Source organism: Pteropus vampyrus, unplaced genomic scaffold, assembly GCF_000151845.1.
Source record: "Pteropus vampyrus isolate Shadow unplaced genomic scaffold, Pvam_2.0 Scaffold573, whole genome shotgun sequence".
Classification (NCBI taxonomy): domain Eukaryota; kingdom Metazoa; phylum Chordata; class Mammalia; order Chiroptera; family Pteropodidae; genus Pteropus; species Pteropus vampyrus.
The window spans coordinates 338,410-353,945 of NW_011889354.1; the positions used below are offsets into that span (position 1 = coordinate 338,410).

The 15,536-nt window shown below is 34.9% G+C and overlaps 1 long non-coding RNA gene across 10 annotated transcripts in view; it reads right to left on the reverse strand.

The window, feature by feature from the left end:
* The window catches only part of LOC105308427, a 294,626-nt gene that overhangs the window by 95,435 nt on the left and 183,655 nt on the right, over window positions 1-15,536 (reverse strand). The gene's annotated exons all lie outside the window — the stretch shown is intronic.

Here is a 15,536-nt window from a genome sequence, read left to right on the forward strand (position 1 = left end):
TGGAAAAAATAATTCCTTTTGCGATTGCAACAAAAAGAATAAAATACCTAGGAATAAATTTAACAAAACATGTGAAGGACCTGTATAATGAAAACTATAAGGCCCTATTTAAAGAAATTGAAGGAGATACAAAGAAATGGAAAGATATTCCACATTCTTGGATTGGAAGAATCAATATAGTTAAAACGACCATATTACCTAAAGCATTATACAGATTTAATGCAACCCTCATCAAAATCTCATTGGCAGTTTTTAAAGAAATAGAACAAAAAATCATCAGATTTGTATGGAAGCATGAAAGACCTCGAATTGCCAAAGCCATCCTGAGAAGAAAGAATGAGGTTGGAGGCATCACCCTGCCCAACTTCAAATTATACTACAAAGTGACAGTAATCAAAACGGCATGGTATTGGAAGCAAAACAGACACACAGACCAGTGGAACAGAACTGAGAGTCCAGAAGTAAACTCATATTTATACGGGCAAATAATTTTCAACAAAAAAGCCTAAAAACATACAGTGGAGAAAGGAAAGCCTCTTCAATAAATGGTGCTGGGAAAATTGGAAGGCCATCTGCAAAAGACTGAAATTAGACTGTTGTCTATCACCACACATCAAAATTAACTCAAAATGGATTAAGGACCTGAATATAAGACCTGAAACAATAAAATGCATAAAAGAAAACATAGGAACTAAACCCAAAGACCTTGGACTTAAAGAGGATTTTATGAATTTGACCTCAAAGGCAAGGAAAGTAAAAGCAAAAATAAATGAGTGGGACTACATCAAACTAAAAAGCTTCTGCTCGGCAAAAGAAATCGTCGACAAGGTAAAGAGACAATCATCTCAATGGGAAAATATATTTGCAAGCAACGCCTCCGAAAAGGACTTAATATCTAAAATATACAATGAACTCATATGACTCAATAACAACAAAAAAGCAAACGATCCAATCAAAAAATGGGCTAAGGACCTGAACAGACACTTCTCCCTAGAGGACATACAAATGGCCTACAAACATATGAAAAAATGGTCAACTTTGCTAGCTATTAAAAAAATGCAAATCAAAATCACAATGAGATAGCATCTTACACCTGTTAGAATAGCCATAATCAATAGGACAAATAATAACAAATGCTGGAGAGGATGCGGAGAAAAAGGAGCCCTCACACACTGCTGGTGGGACTGCAAATTGGTACAGCCACTATGGAAAATAGCATGGAGGTTCCGCAAAAAACTAAGGATTGATCTACCATATAAACCAGCAATCTCATTGCTGGGTATTTACCCTAAAGACTTGAAAACCTGTATCCAAAAAGATATTTGCACACTGATGTTCATAGCAGCATTATTCACAATGGCCAAGACATGGAAGCAACTGAAGTGTCCTACGATAGATGATTGGCTAAAGAAGCTGTGGCATATATATATAATGGAATATTACTCAGCCATGAGAAGAGATGAAATACTGCCATCTGTGACAACATGGATAGACCTCGAGATATCATGCTAAGTGAAATAAACCAGACTGAAAAAGTTGAAAATGACATGATATCACTTATATGGGGATACAAACCTAAAAGTAATAAATGAACAGGACAAACAGAAACTTAGGGACATGGACAATGGGCTAGTGGTTACCAGAGGGTAGGGGGTGAGGGAGGAGGGTAGAGGTAGTCGGAGTAAAGGGGGTCAAATATAGGCGGGTAGGAGGATGGTGAAGTGGGTAAAGGGGATCAAATATATGGTGGCTGAAGGAAATTGGACTTTGGGTGGTAATCACACAATAGAATATATAGATATCAAACTATAATGTACAACTGAAAATTACATAATTGTATTAACCAAAGTTGCCCCAATAAACGTAATAAAAAATAATGTATTAATATTGACAATATGACAATATATTATACTAATGTAAGATATTAATAATGCAATATAAGATATTAATAATATGGGAAACTAGATATGGTACATATTGCAACTATGTAATATCTTTTCGATTTTTCTGTAAATCTAAAGCTATTCAAAATAAAAAGTTTAAAAATGTTAATTACTTAGTAGCAGGAATTTTATTTCAAATCCGCAAATAACCAGTTCGATTGATTTAATTTTTGTTCATGAGAGAATTTGTTGGTTGGTCCCTACTATCTCACTCTGCAGTCATTGAACAATTTGGATGTTTTGCTAGGTTTCGATAGCTCCTGACCATTTGGGGTAACATGGAGTGATATGCATAAATTTAGACTAAATTTAGCTATTGGAGGAAACTCCATGTGTATGCTGGAGTGATTTTCCTTTCTCCAGACTGAGTTATATAGGTTTAGCTCCATCCAAGGAGTTCCATATTAAGACACATCAAAATGAAGCAGAACACTTTGACCTGATTCTGTCACCCCAGCCTCAACTGCATCTTAGCTCCAGCTTTGCTACAGAATAGCATGCAGTTCCCAGGCAGTTCCAAGGCCCCACTAATCTCTTTCCAACTCTACTTTATCAAAGCATTCCTTCTATCTAATCGTGTACTTTAAGCCTTCTCTTTTAAAGTTTCAGTCCTCAGCATTGACCAGGTAAGTTATTGTTCAGGATTGATGTGATTCCAGACTGTATCTTGTACATATTGGAAAACCTAAATATATCTATATTTAGGTTTATCTAAATTTATCATAACAATGTCAGAATTAGAAAATTAAACATCCTAGATCAAGAGCAAGATTATTTCATATCGCATTCTGAAAGATGTCGCAATCGGATACAAAAATATGAGATGTTCTTTTACTTCTTGCATTAATTCCAAAGAGCAAAATATTTACAGGAAAGTTCCTTCTGCAAACTACTCAGAAGAGTTTTTCTCCGAGAACTTTTTTTGTGGTGATGGCTCTCAGTATTTCTCCAGAAAATGTACTTTGTGCTTTAATTATGTTCACTAAAGAAAGAATTTATTAAACATTAGCACAGAGTTTCTCTACTTTGTCACTCCTAACATTTTGGGTTAGATAATCCATTGTCATGGAAAACTGTTCTGTGCATCATAGAATATTTAGTAGCATCCCTGGCCTCTAGCCACAAGATGCCAGTAGCAACCACTCTCCAGTTATGGTGACCAAAAGTGTCTCTAGAGATGTCACAACAATCCCTCGTTGAGAACCACTTATCTAATGTAACTATCAGAATTCAATTTTATTTAAGCTGTTGAAATATTTAAATTGATTTGGCTGTGAGAAACAATATATTCCAATCACAACAAGCAGGCAGGACAGCTAACCATCCCCTTTGCTAAGTGAACACTCTGTATCTTTCTGTGCCTTGAAAGTTGTAACATTGCTTCTGAGTGGAACATGAGGGCAGCAGTCTGGTTGGAAGGAGGCCTGTGGAATTTCTGTCGATGCTTCCTCTGCATTGCCAGAAAGCTTCCTCCTTAGAGAGATGTTTATTAGCAGAAGCTATGGGAGTTGGAGGTTAGCCTTCTCCTTGACAATAAACCTCAGCATCAATCACTTTTATTCCCACTTCTGAAGAGCCATGCTTTGACTCCACTCCGATAACTGATGTTAATACTTTAAAGCAGGAGTTGGCAACTTGTGGCCTGTAGGAACACAGCCACACCCATTCTTTTACATATGGTCCATTGATGCTTTCCTTCTCCAACAACAGATTTTGGTAGTTGTGACAGGGTATGTATGGCTCTCAAAGCCTAAAATATTTACTATCTCTTCCTTTACAGAAATAAACTGACAAGCCTGTTTTAAATTCTAAAATCTGCAAATTATTTAAACTGCCTAACCTAAACGTTTTGCCCTCTACATTGCATCATTTTAGTAGAAACAGCAACAGCCACATTCACAAAAGTATTAGATTCTCTGTGATTCATGCCAGGGGCAGGATGGATTTAGATACAGTCCCCACCCTCGTGGGAATAAGCAGTTTGCCACTTCACATTCAAAGACAATTTTTATGCCTTTGCTTATTCTGTCTTTTCATAGGCTCAGCAGATCTAATACCTTTTACCTTCTGTTGTAGATTTTTTACCCTCAGGCTTTTGGTATATTTCCTGTCATTTGTGGGAATGCAGTGGGAAATTGAGGTCACCTAGGAGCCAGTTTACCGTTACTAGATATATTCATTTACCTTCTAGTTAGAACTGAAAGGTGGGGAGAAGCAGTTGACCTTGCTGTAGGAGAGTTGCTAAAACATTCTTTCTTCTCCAGAATGGTGGTAACTCTTAAACTTTTCTGCATTGTTTTGGTTTTTTGTTGTTTACAAGGAGAAGAGAAACTACGGGAAAGTTTGTTTACCAAGTCTCCATAATTTTTATTTTGTTTACTTTGTTAAAAAAGAAAATTCAACTGAGTACATTCAGAGATCTAATTGGCTTTATTAAGCAATTCATGAATTGCTCAGCATCCCATCCAGCAGCTACGGGAGCACTGCAAGGAACTGTACAAAACAGAAAGCATTTGTAGAAAAAGCAGTGAAGCAAGGGAACCATTAATGAAAGAAAAGAAAGGATTATTTTTAGACCAGACATCTTCGTTTGCAGGGAGGGAGAGAAAAAGCACGGGTTTTTATCATGCAGGTTGCCTCTGCTTCTAAGGGGGTTGGAGAGGGCCCGTCTGACAGGTGACATCATTGGTTTTGACCAGAAACTGCCAGACTGGCTGACTGAGATTACATTTCTCTGAGAGGTTGAAATAGCAATTAGATCAAGTATTAAATCTAGGTTTGATATCAAAGGCTATAGCACAAGTGACACCATGTTGGCCTGTGGTTTTCTCTTTAACCGTTTCTTTTCTCTAATAATCATGGGTGTGGGATGGTTTTCCTATTAGGACCAGTTAAGCCATGATATTTTGCCTGAGGCTTATGCTTTGCTCTGCAATCTGAAACTTTAAAAAAAATGTTCCCTTAGAATATGTAAGGCTTCCAAAACAATGTGTGTGTATGATACTTGATAATTTGTAGTCACATGCTGTGTGGAGGAAGAGACTAAGGAAGGAAAAAGGAGATAATCAACCTAACACAGTTTACTCTGTGGATTATTCCATTAAGCTTTTTCATTGTTTTAGAAATAACCATTATGAAGAAATAACCATTGTAAAAAACCTTTTAATCTTCACTTTTATTCCTTTTCAGAAAAGACTAAATTGGAAATGTTAAGACTAGATACGATATTAAAGGTACCTTTCAATTCCAATCTTATTTGCACATGTACTTGTATTTTTCTTGTGAACTAATAAGTTGCTGAGAGTAGTAACCCAGAGTACTTTAATACTTCTCTCTTCTAAAGTTTCAATCCTCAGCATCAACCAGGTAAGTTATTGTTCAGGCTTGATGTAATTTCAGACTACATCTTGTGCATATTGGAAAATCTAAATATATCTATATTTATATATCCAGTTGGAGCTTTAAAAATATTTACATAGCAAAACAGAATGTTTAAACTGCTGTCCCCTTCATCAGCTGTCCCTGCTCCATTTAGCATACCTAAGAGAAATAACTATAGTAAGAATGGACCAGAGCATTGCCAGTAAATGCAGTGTGGTTCCCACTTACCCAGACAGGCCTTCATTCACATTTTGAACAGATTCCTGCTAAATATAAACTCAAATCTACTTTGCATTTTGATACAGTAGAGTTGACTCTATATAAAATATAGAAATTCTTTCTATTAGTCAAAGGAATATTGAAGTACAATTGACATCTAAATAAACTCTAGGTTTGCAGTGAAAAAAAAATGCCTTTTAAGTGGCACCACTTCTGTGTGTGACTCACTTGCAAACATGATCACCTAAATGATATAGAGTCCCTATGATAATTTAAAAAAATGATTTATAGGAAGGAGGAGAGAAAATTATGAGGTTGGGGATGGTGCTAAAGAAATGCAAATGACTGGGGAGGAGTTTTGAATATGTAGAGTAAACTATTGGAAATATGACCTTGGAACAACATTAAAGGAGGAGGAGGTGGAAGTGAGAAAAAGGGCTAGAAGAGATAAACTCATTCACAACCCATGCTCCAAAAATAAGTGGATTTTCATTTCCTATGGGATAAAGGTTGCAATTCTGCATCCAATTCTAGCATGCGGATTTTTTTTTTTTTAACCCATATCACTGAGCCATTCTTGACACAGCTATTGTCCTACAATTTAACTTAATTCAGACACCACTGGTTAAGGGCTCAGTTCCTATAAGATGCTCCTCACTTCAGATGCCAATAGTCCAAGTTGTGACCTGTGTTTCGATGCCTGTAGATTAGAGGTTCCAGTGCCCCTCTTCTTCGCTTCAATTAATTTCCTAGAGCAGCTTGTAAAACTCATTTTTCTTACTAGGTTACCAGTTTATAATAAAAGGATATAATTCAGGAACAGCCAGATGGAAGAGATGCATAATGAATTCATTATCTCATATAGATTAAAAAAAAGAAAAAAGAAAAATGGCAACTTTTTCCCTTGTGATGAGAACTCTTAAGAGTTACTCTTTTAACAATTGTCATATATACAACATGGCAGTATAGCCATTATGGTGTACATTACATCGCTAATACTTATTTATCTTATACCTGGAAGTCTGTACATTTTGACCATCTTCATCCAAACAGTAGTTTAACGTACATTATAAACTTATTGTGGTGATCATTTAATCATATAAGTCAAATTATTATGCTGTACATCTTAAACTTATACAGTGCTATATGTCAATTATATCTTAATAAAACTGAAAAAACACAGATAAGGTAATATCAAATAAAAATACAATAAAATACAATTAAAGACAAAAATAATAAAATAAAAAATAAAACTACCATTTCTGTATATTGGACAATAGTCAACGCAGGGCTGTGATCATTGAAAGAATGGAAACAAATGACACCGGTGAGCCTTACAATTGCCCTAGATTTCTACCTGGGGTTATAGTCTAGAATCTGAAACAGGGAGGATGGTTCTTAGCAGATCATGGCTGTATCACAAAGGTGAGAAGAAAGAGATTGGAATTAAGGAAATCTAAGAAGGGTGGAAACAGTGAATCAGATTTCCAAAGAGGAAGGAGGTATGCAGCAAAAGAACACTGGAAATTGTAATAAGCCCTGCTTGAGACTAGCTGAATAATAAGTTGTATACACAGAGGATGGAACTTCATGAGACTAGGCAAAAATTGACTGGAAGAGCTGGGGATCCTTTGAGTTTGTTTCAGACAGTGTGGCGAGTCCTTAATGATCACTCTCGAAATTCGATAGAACTGTCAAAAGCCACATCTTAGTAGCAAAGCTAAATATTATCTACAGTAAAGGCTGTTCCAGTAACCCTCCCCCCAAAAAACCCAAATAAAATAAAAAGAAACTTCAAAAAAGAGCAGGATGAACTGCAAGTAACTTAATTACCTTCCAGAACAAAGGTCACCACTCTTTAAAGGACAACAATTAGTGACCATTACCATTGTAAAATGTAAACATTCAGCATCCAGTCAAAACTTATTAGACATGCTAAAAATTAGGAAAATGGGACACATCACCAGTAAAAAAATTAGCTCATAGAAGCAGAACAAGAAATAGAGATGATAGAATAAAAATGAGAAGAAAAATTTATTAAAACAGCTATTTTAATAATGTTTAGTGCCGTTGTATATAGAAAAACAGTGTACAGAGAAAGGAAACATTTAAAAAAGAACACAATTATGGCATTTCTAGAAATGATAAGGTAGAATAACATGAAAAATTCACTACATGAGATTAACAGACACTGCATAAGAAAAGCTAGTAAACTTTTTAAAAAAAAATCAGTAAAAACTACCTAAAATCAAACAGAGAGGAAGCGATGCCCTGAAGGACAACACTAAGCAATCTAAAACCTGTGACTGAAATCCCAGAAAGGGTGGTGACAGAGCAAATATTTGAACCTATAATGAACAAATTTTCCAAATTTAAGAAAAACTTTATAAGATGTATGATGAAACCTAAGTAGGAGAAATGTACAAAAAAACACACTGAGACAAAATGAGAAGACAATCTACACTATCAGGAATGAAAAAGGGACATCAATTTAAATTCTACTGACATTAAAAGGACAATAAATGAATACTGTGACCAGCTTTAAGCCAATATATTAAAATACAATGTATAATTCCACATTGAAATCTCTTGATTCTGGTGAATTCTAGCACAGATTTAAGGAAAAATAAAACCAATCTTAGCAAACTCTTTTAGAAAATTATAGGAGTGGAACATTCTTTAATTTATTTTATGAGACAGTATTACCCTGATTGAAAATATTATAATAAAAGTACAAAGATTTCTCATAAACTTAGACATAAAAATCCTGAAGAAACATTAACAAATTTAATCCAGTAAATTTTTTAAAAAAGAATATTATAACCAGATGGGACTTTTTCAAGAATGCGCAGTTAACTTTTTAATATCAATCATTAAAATTCATCAAATTAACAGAATAAATAAGAGTGATTAGGTTATTTCACTAGATATAGAAAAAGCATTTGGCAAAGTTGAACATGCGCTTATACTATCTCAGTAAACTAGTGTTAGGAGGGAACATTCTCGATCTGATAGAAGATATCTATGAAATGTTAGCTACAGCTGATATCTTACTGAGCAAGGAAAGAATCTCCACATTTAACACCCTTTCCCAACATTGTAATGAAGTAGAATAAAGCAAAATAAGAAAATAAAGACACTCTGTGATAGTAAGAAGTAAACTGTTTTAATTAGCAAATGACATGATGGCATATGTAGACACTCCTAATGAATCTACAAAAAAGTAACTATAATTAACAAGTTAGTATAACAAGATTGCATAAAACAAGATCAATATAAAAAACAATTGTATTTATGTACTAGCAATGAACAAAAGGTAATTTTTTGAGTATTTATAATTGCACCTAAAACAATACTTAGAATTTAACAAACTGCAAGATATGCACACTGAAACTATAAAACATAGCTGAGAAATTAAAGAAGACCATGATGGAGAGAAATACCACGTTCATAGAATAGGATACTCAGTATTAAAAGCTGCTAGTTCTCCGTAAATTGATCTATCGATTCTATACAATCCCATTCAAAGTTCCAACCAGCTTTATTTTTGAGGAAAATTAACAACCTAATTCAAAAGTTACAGCAAAATGCAAAGGACCTAGAATAACCAAAACAACTTGATAAAGGAACAGAATTAGAATACTTAGATTCCAAGATTCCCAAGAATTCTGCAGTAACCATGACAATGGTATTTATGAAAGAATACACACATAGATCAATGGAACAACAACAAAAGATAGTTCAAAAATAGATCATGCATACATAGTCTTTTGATTTTGGACATAATAATTTAGACGAAATAATTCAATGGCTAAAGGAGAGTTTTGTCAGTAACTGGTGCTGGCTCAATTGGAAGTACCTACAAATAAAAAATGCCAACCCTTACCTCACAATATACAGAAAAATTAATCCAAAATGGATCACATATAAAAATAAAAGCTAAAATCATAAAACTTCTAGGATAAAAATATAATTTTTCTCTTAGAAATATTTTCACAGTTAGTTCAAAATGTATCAATCATAACAGAAAAATGGATAAAATAAACTTCATTAAATTTATAGAAGGTGCTCTTCTATAGTGTTTAAAAATAAAAATGCAAGCCACGAATTGAGAAAAAAAACATTTACTATATATATCTGATAAAGAAGTTGTATTTAGAATATATAAAGAATTATTATGGCTCAATAATAAGTAAGACAACTCAATTTTTAAAATGGGCAATCTATTTAAACATATTTCACAAAAGAAGATATTCAAATGCCTCTAAGTACATAAAAAGATGCTTAACATCATTAACATAACTAATATGCATTAGGCAAATGCATATTAAAACCATAATGAGTACCATTATATTCCCACTCAAATGGCTACAATTAGGCTGACTGACACTTTCAAGTGTTTGTGGAGATATGGAACTCTGATACATTTTGGTGGTTGGGAGTGTAAAATGGTAGGATCACTTTGGACAATATTTGGGGTAGTTTCTTATTCAGATTAAACATACACTTTGTATGTGACCTGTAATTCCACTCAAGACAAAAAAATATATGCCCACACAAATACCTACTTTTGAATATTCACAACTTTTGTTATTTTTAAATAGCTCAAATCTGGCACCAACCCAAATGTCTATCTACAGATTAATGGAATGGATAAATTCTGGTTTGTGATAGGTAGATTCTAAAATAACTCCCAGTGATCCCAGCTTCTAAATGGTATTCACAGCTTTACTGGCCCCCAGTAATTTCTTTCTAACCAATAAAACATCTCATTGTTGAGGCGATGTCATTTCTGTGCTTATATTACTGGAGAGAGTAGCATCTTGCTAGCAGAGTTTATCCTTTGCTGGTTTTGGTGAGGCAAACTGCTACTGGGGAGGCCCACAGGCAATAAACCGAAGGTAGTCTCTGGCTAACAGCTATCTGCACCTGCGATATCTGAGGTCAATGGTCTAATAATTCCTGATTCAGAGGAATTGAATCCTGCCAACAATCACATTAAGTGAGGTTGAAAGTGAACCCTTCCCAAGGTAACCTTCAGATAAGACCTCAGTGGTGGCTGACATCCTATTTGTAGACTTGTAAGCGACACGGAACCAGAGGATTATTCACATAAACCATGCCCAGATTTCTGACCCATTGAAAACATGAGACAGTAAATGTGTGCTGTTTTTAGACACTGAATTGTTGGCAATTGGTTATACAATAATATATAACTCATACATTCACTAATAGAAAGGAACACCTTAATGATTTTATTAGTTTTTTATGGATGCATAATAAATTATCACAACCAGCAGATATAAAAAATACCCATCTATTAATTCACAGTTCTGTACATCAGATGTCTGGGCGTGGATAGCTGGTTCTTCCCTCAGGTCCCACCAGGCTGAATTCAAAGTGTTGGCCACTGCTGTGACCTCATGAGGATCAGGGTCTCTTCTAAGTTCATGTGGTTGTTGACAGAATTCAGTTCTTTATGGTCATAAGATGAGGCCAGAGCTTTATTGCTGGCTGTCAACACAGGATTGTTCTCAATTTCTAGAGGTTGCTTGGTGTTCCCTGCCATGAGGCCCTCTTTACAACATGGAAATTTTCTCTTTTGAAGATAACAGCAGAGTTTCTCCCATGATTCAAATATCTCTTAACTTTTTCTACAAGTACATCTGCTTAGGTCAGACTCAACCAAGGAAAATATTCCTACTTAAAGGAAACTTATTAGAGACTTTAATTACATCTAAAAACTCCCTTCACAATAACATCTAGATTGATGTTTGATTGAATAACAGAGAAGGTGTGCCTATCAGGAGGCAAGAATCTGAGGGGCCATCTCAGAATACTGTGTACCACATGAATAGCATGGGTAATTTTCAGAAAGAGTACACTGTGTGAAATCAGCCAGACTTAAACAGAATACAAAAGTGAGCCCACTCATTTGAATCTCTGGGAAGGATAACCATGCTCCATGGTAATAAAAAGTAGATCAATAGTTGCCTGGGTTGGGGGTGTGTGTTGAAAATTGACTATAAGGAAGGACAAGGAACTTTTCTGGGGTGAGGAAATTATTATGTACCTTCATATTGATATTGGTAGCACAGGTCTATAAATTTTCCAGAACTCATCAAACTATATACTTAAAATGCATGCATTATATTCTATATAAAGTATACTCCAATGAAGTTCATTAAAATAAACAGAATCAGCCACCTATGTGACCTTTGCTTCACTGTTATACAAGGACATTTGATTGGTCAAACATAATCTCACCCAGAAATTCAGCTACGAAGGAGTCTAACAAAAGTAATTTTAGCTTTAGGTTCCATCCTTCATGATAAATGATGATTGGGCGTTAGAAAGTAGACAATAGAGATGTTGAGCTAAGCTGGGTCCTTCTGTTCAAGGTATAAATATTTCTCCTTGTTCCTTTGGTATATTTAGTTGGTTGGAACTAATGAATCAAACAAAAACACATATATGTGCACTTGTGAACACACATATATGCACATACTTCCTATGGACAAGCACTATAATTCATAAATAGAAGCAGTGTATATAATGATATCTGCCCTTAATAAATGTTTTTATGTGTCAATATACAAGTTTTAGTCTTCTCTTTATTGTTGCACAAGCTAAGAGATAGAAGGCCTGGTTTCTAGTCCCAAACTTCACTAAACAGACATATCACCTCCACAGAAAAATGCCACCATAAGATTATCACTTCTTATTTTAGGAATGGAACCTATTCTAAAATTATATGATTCTTAATGGAGAAAAATAAAACTGAGTTATATACAGACTCTGCAGAAATCTTTAAAATAATTTTCCCTTTCACCTTCGGATCAGCTAAATGTATAGGGCAGAGCTTCCTTTAATAATCTATATTCGAAAAATAAGGGTGGAGTGGGCAGGGCATGCATCAATTATTTTCAAGGCCAAATAGTCTTCTGGGTTTAAAAGAGGGTGTTTTCTTTTCTAGTCATAAGCATGTGTACTTACTTATCAAAAATAAAATATACAAATTAATGAAAAAATTTCAGCACATCTGGGAAAGATTTTCATCTGATGAGCTGCAGGAGCGTACCATTTGAGAAACACTGACACAGTAAATTATATAAATAGGACAAAGAGCAAGAGTTAAGTAAATTGCCAATGTTCATTGATTGTGCTCTTGCAATATGTATCACCCAGAGAGAAATGAAACTTAATTAAAAAGATAGTAAGTAAGGAACGCTGCTTATTTGATTTTTGCCAAACCTAGGCATACATATAGTTAAATGAATTTATCTATTGATGCCCACAGAAATTATACATTTACCTTTATGACAACTTTCATGGGGTATTTAAATCTAGACTTCAGGGAAACTAACAAAGAAATAAATAAAAATGATTGGACATCATGTCACCCCTGCACCATGGGCAGAAATGGAGTCATTTCAGCAGGATAGTCTTGGTCACAAGTAAGTCTTATCAGACTTCGAAAGTCATGCCCTCCCCTATTCCTTGGAAGGGCAAATGTATCACATTGTGTTTGGTTGCAAAAAACCCAACAGTGAGTTAAACAAGTAAGGGGTTTGTTTGTCTCAGGCAACAACCCCATGGATGGGAAGATGAGTACTATGGCTCAGTGTCATCAAGGATCTGAATTTCCTCTGTATTCTTACTGAAACCAACCCTAAAATGTGGATTTAATCCTCATGATTGCTCCTCCAGGCATATCTGTGGGAGGAAGGAAAAGGGAATAAAGGACCAACCCGAGAAGTTGATCTCTCTTACGAAGCCTTCCTGGAAGCCACAACCACAGGCTTCCATTAATTTTATCATTGGGCAGAATTAGGCCACATGACTACTTCTACCTGCTCTGGAGGTTGCTAAAACAACATTTTTAGCTGGACACATTTCTACAGCTGTTAAGGGGAAGTGGATATTGAGTTGGCATAGGGTAGTAGCTGTCACTGCTAGTGACTATCACAGACAAAATCCACTATCTTGATACACCCTTCTCCCATCTAACCTTCAAATTACACACACACACACACACACACACACACACACACACACACACGGGCCACTTCATTTTGCTCATATTTACCTTCTATGAACTTATTTAGTAGATCCTTTCCCTGAAAGGGTAAACATATTCTTAGAGGAATATAAGTGTTATAGGTTTTTATGTTTCTAAATCAAGTACCAAAATATTCTGAGATTCAAGTTATTGCTTAATCAAAATTGAAATAAAAAGACTTCTTGAAAATCCTAATTAACCTTGCAGCATCTTTCCAGAGTTTATCAAAGGTTAATATTCATTTCAAGTGAATGTGTTTGAGTCAAGGCACATTTATTGAGCATCAGCAATGTACCAGGCCCTGTGCTAAAGTTACCAAGGAGAAAAAGGCAAAGTGTCTCCCAAAATATCATACTATCCAATACGAAGAATAGGCATGTGAGCATATAACTACAACAGAGAAGATATGAGTGAAAATTAGATAGCACAGTGGAAGAGTATTTCACTCTACTGGGGAAGGGGTAGAGGGAAGACTTCTTCAAGATATGATATCCAAGTTGGGTGAGTCAATGTCAGGATCAGTTCTCATGTTTGCTATTTTCAGTCTAATGCATTTCTTGCAATCTAAAAATGGAAATTAAAAAATGGCAATGAGAAACGAACCTATAACAATGTTTTTAAATCTATCTATGAATAAATATACAACCCAAAGTGTTGGTCTGAATTCTAATGAAATATTTGGACTACTGCTTTGGCTCACCCCAAATGCATTATGTTATCTTCACAGTTTGTTATAAGTTTCATAAATATAGAACATCTCACAATATGCTTGTGCCTACTGAAAAATAAATAGCCAAGTGACTAATAATTCAAGACATTGTTGTCCACAAAATATGTTAGACATTTTCATGAGCTTGAGCTATACTTATACTCCTAATTGTTTTTGTATTAAATATTTGAGAATAAGGGAGTAAATGTCACTTAATTGACTATCATACCATAATGATCTAAACTATAAGTATGTTGTGGCACTGTAGGTGAACCTCTTGATGATCACATTACATAGTCTCGAGGTATATATATAATCATTTTAGATTTTTTGGGTGTGGAATTTTATGGTAGTCCTTAATGACTGTGAACTAGGACCTGTTTTCCCTTCTCCCAGTGACTCCCATTTTCATTGCCATCTTTCCGTTCAAGGCACATTCCCCGAAACCCAACCCTGCCTGCCTAAAAAAGTTAACCATTATAAAAATATATCAAAGTGTCTTCAAATATTGTATTCCTTTAATTCTCACAACATTCCTGAAAGGTTGAATGAGCCATTTCATGTGGGTTTTATGAACTGAAGAGACTCGTCTAAAGTCATACAGCTACTAAGTGACAAAGCCAAGCCTGATTTTTTCACTCCGAACTCAGTGTTCTTTTTAATACTTCCCACAGTTCTCCACTAGGTCTTCCAGAGGTGCACTCTGTGCTACACAATTACACTCAATTTTCAGTTACTGACACTGGTTATTTTCTCTATTTCCTCATGTGAAAACCAAGTGTTTCTACTAGGTACCCTTTTAAGTACCTTGCGGCTCAAATAATCTCCTACTCTGTAAATCCTCCTTCAACCAGGCTCCTTGAAAGTTCCTAGTATTTTACATATAATAATTCTTTTAATAATCCAGAAGTTTTTAATTGAACATCTATTTATGTTCTCAACACTCTACTAAGAATAAGGCAGATATAATAAGTTTCAGTTACTGTCTTCTAGGAAATTATGGTTTATTTCACTAAGTTAATATAAGCTTCATAATGGCTAGAATTCTAATAACCACTGTATCTTTAATGCCTACAATAGCGTCTGATACAACATATAAGTATATACAGTCATATGAGCGAATTTTCAAGACTAGAAAGCATATGAGGGGTCTATCTGTAAAGGAATAAATGTAGTCAATAAGATACATGCAGAGTATAAAATAAAAACAGTAAAATTCTAA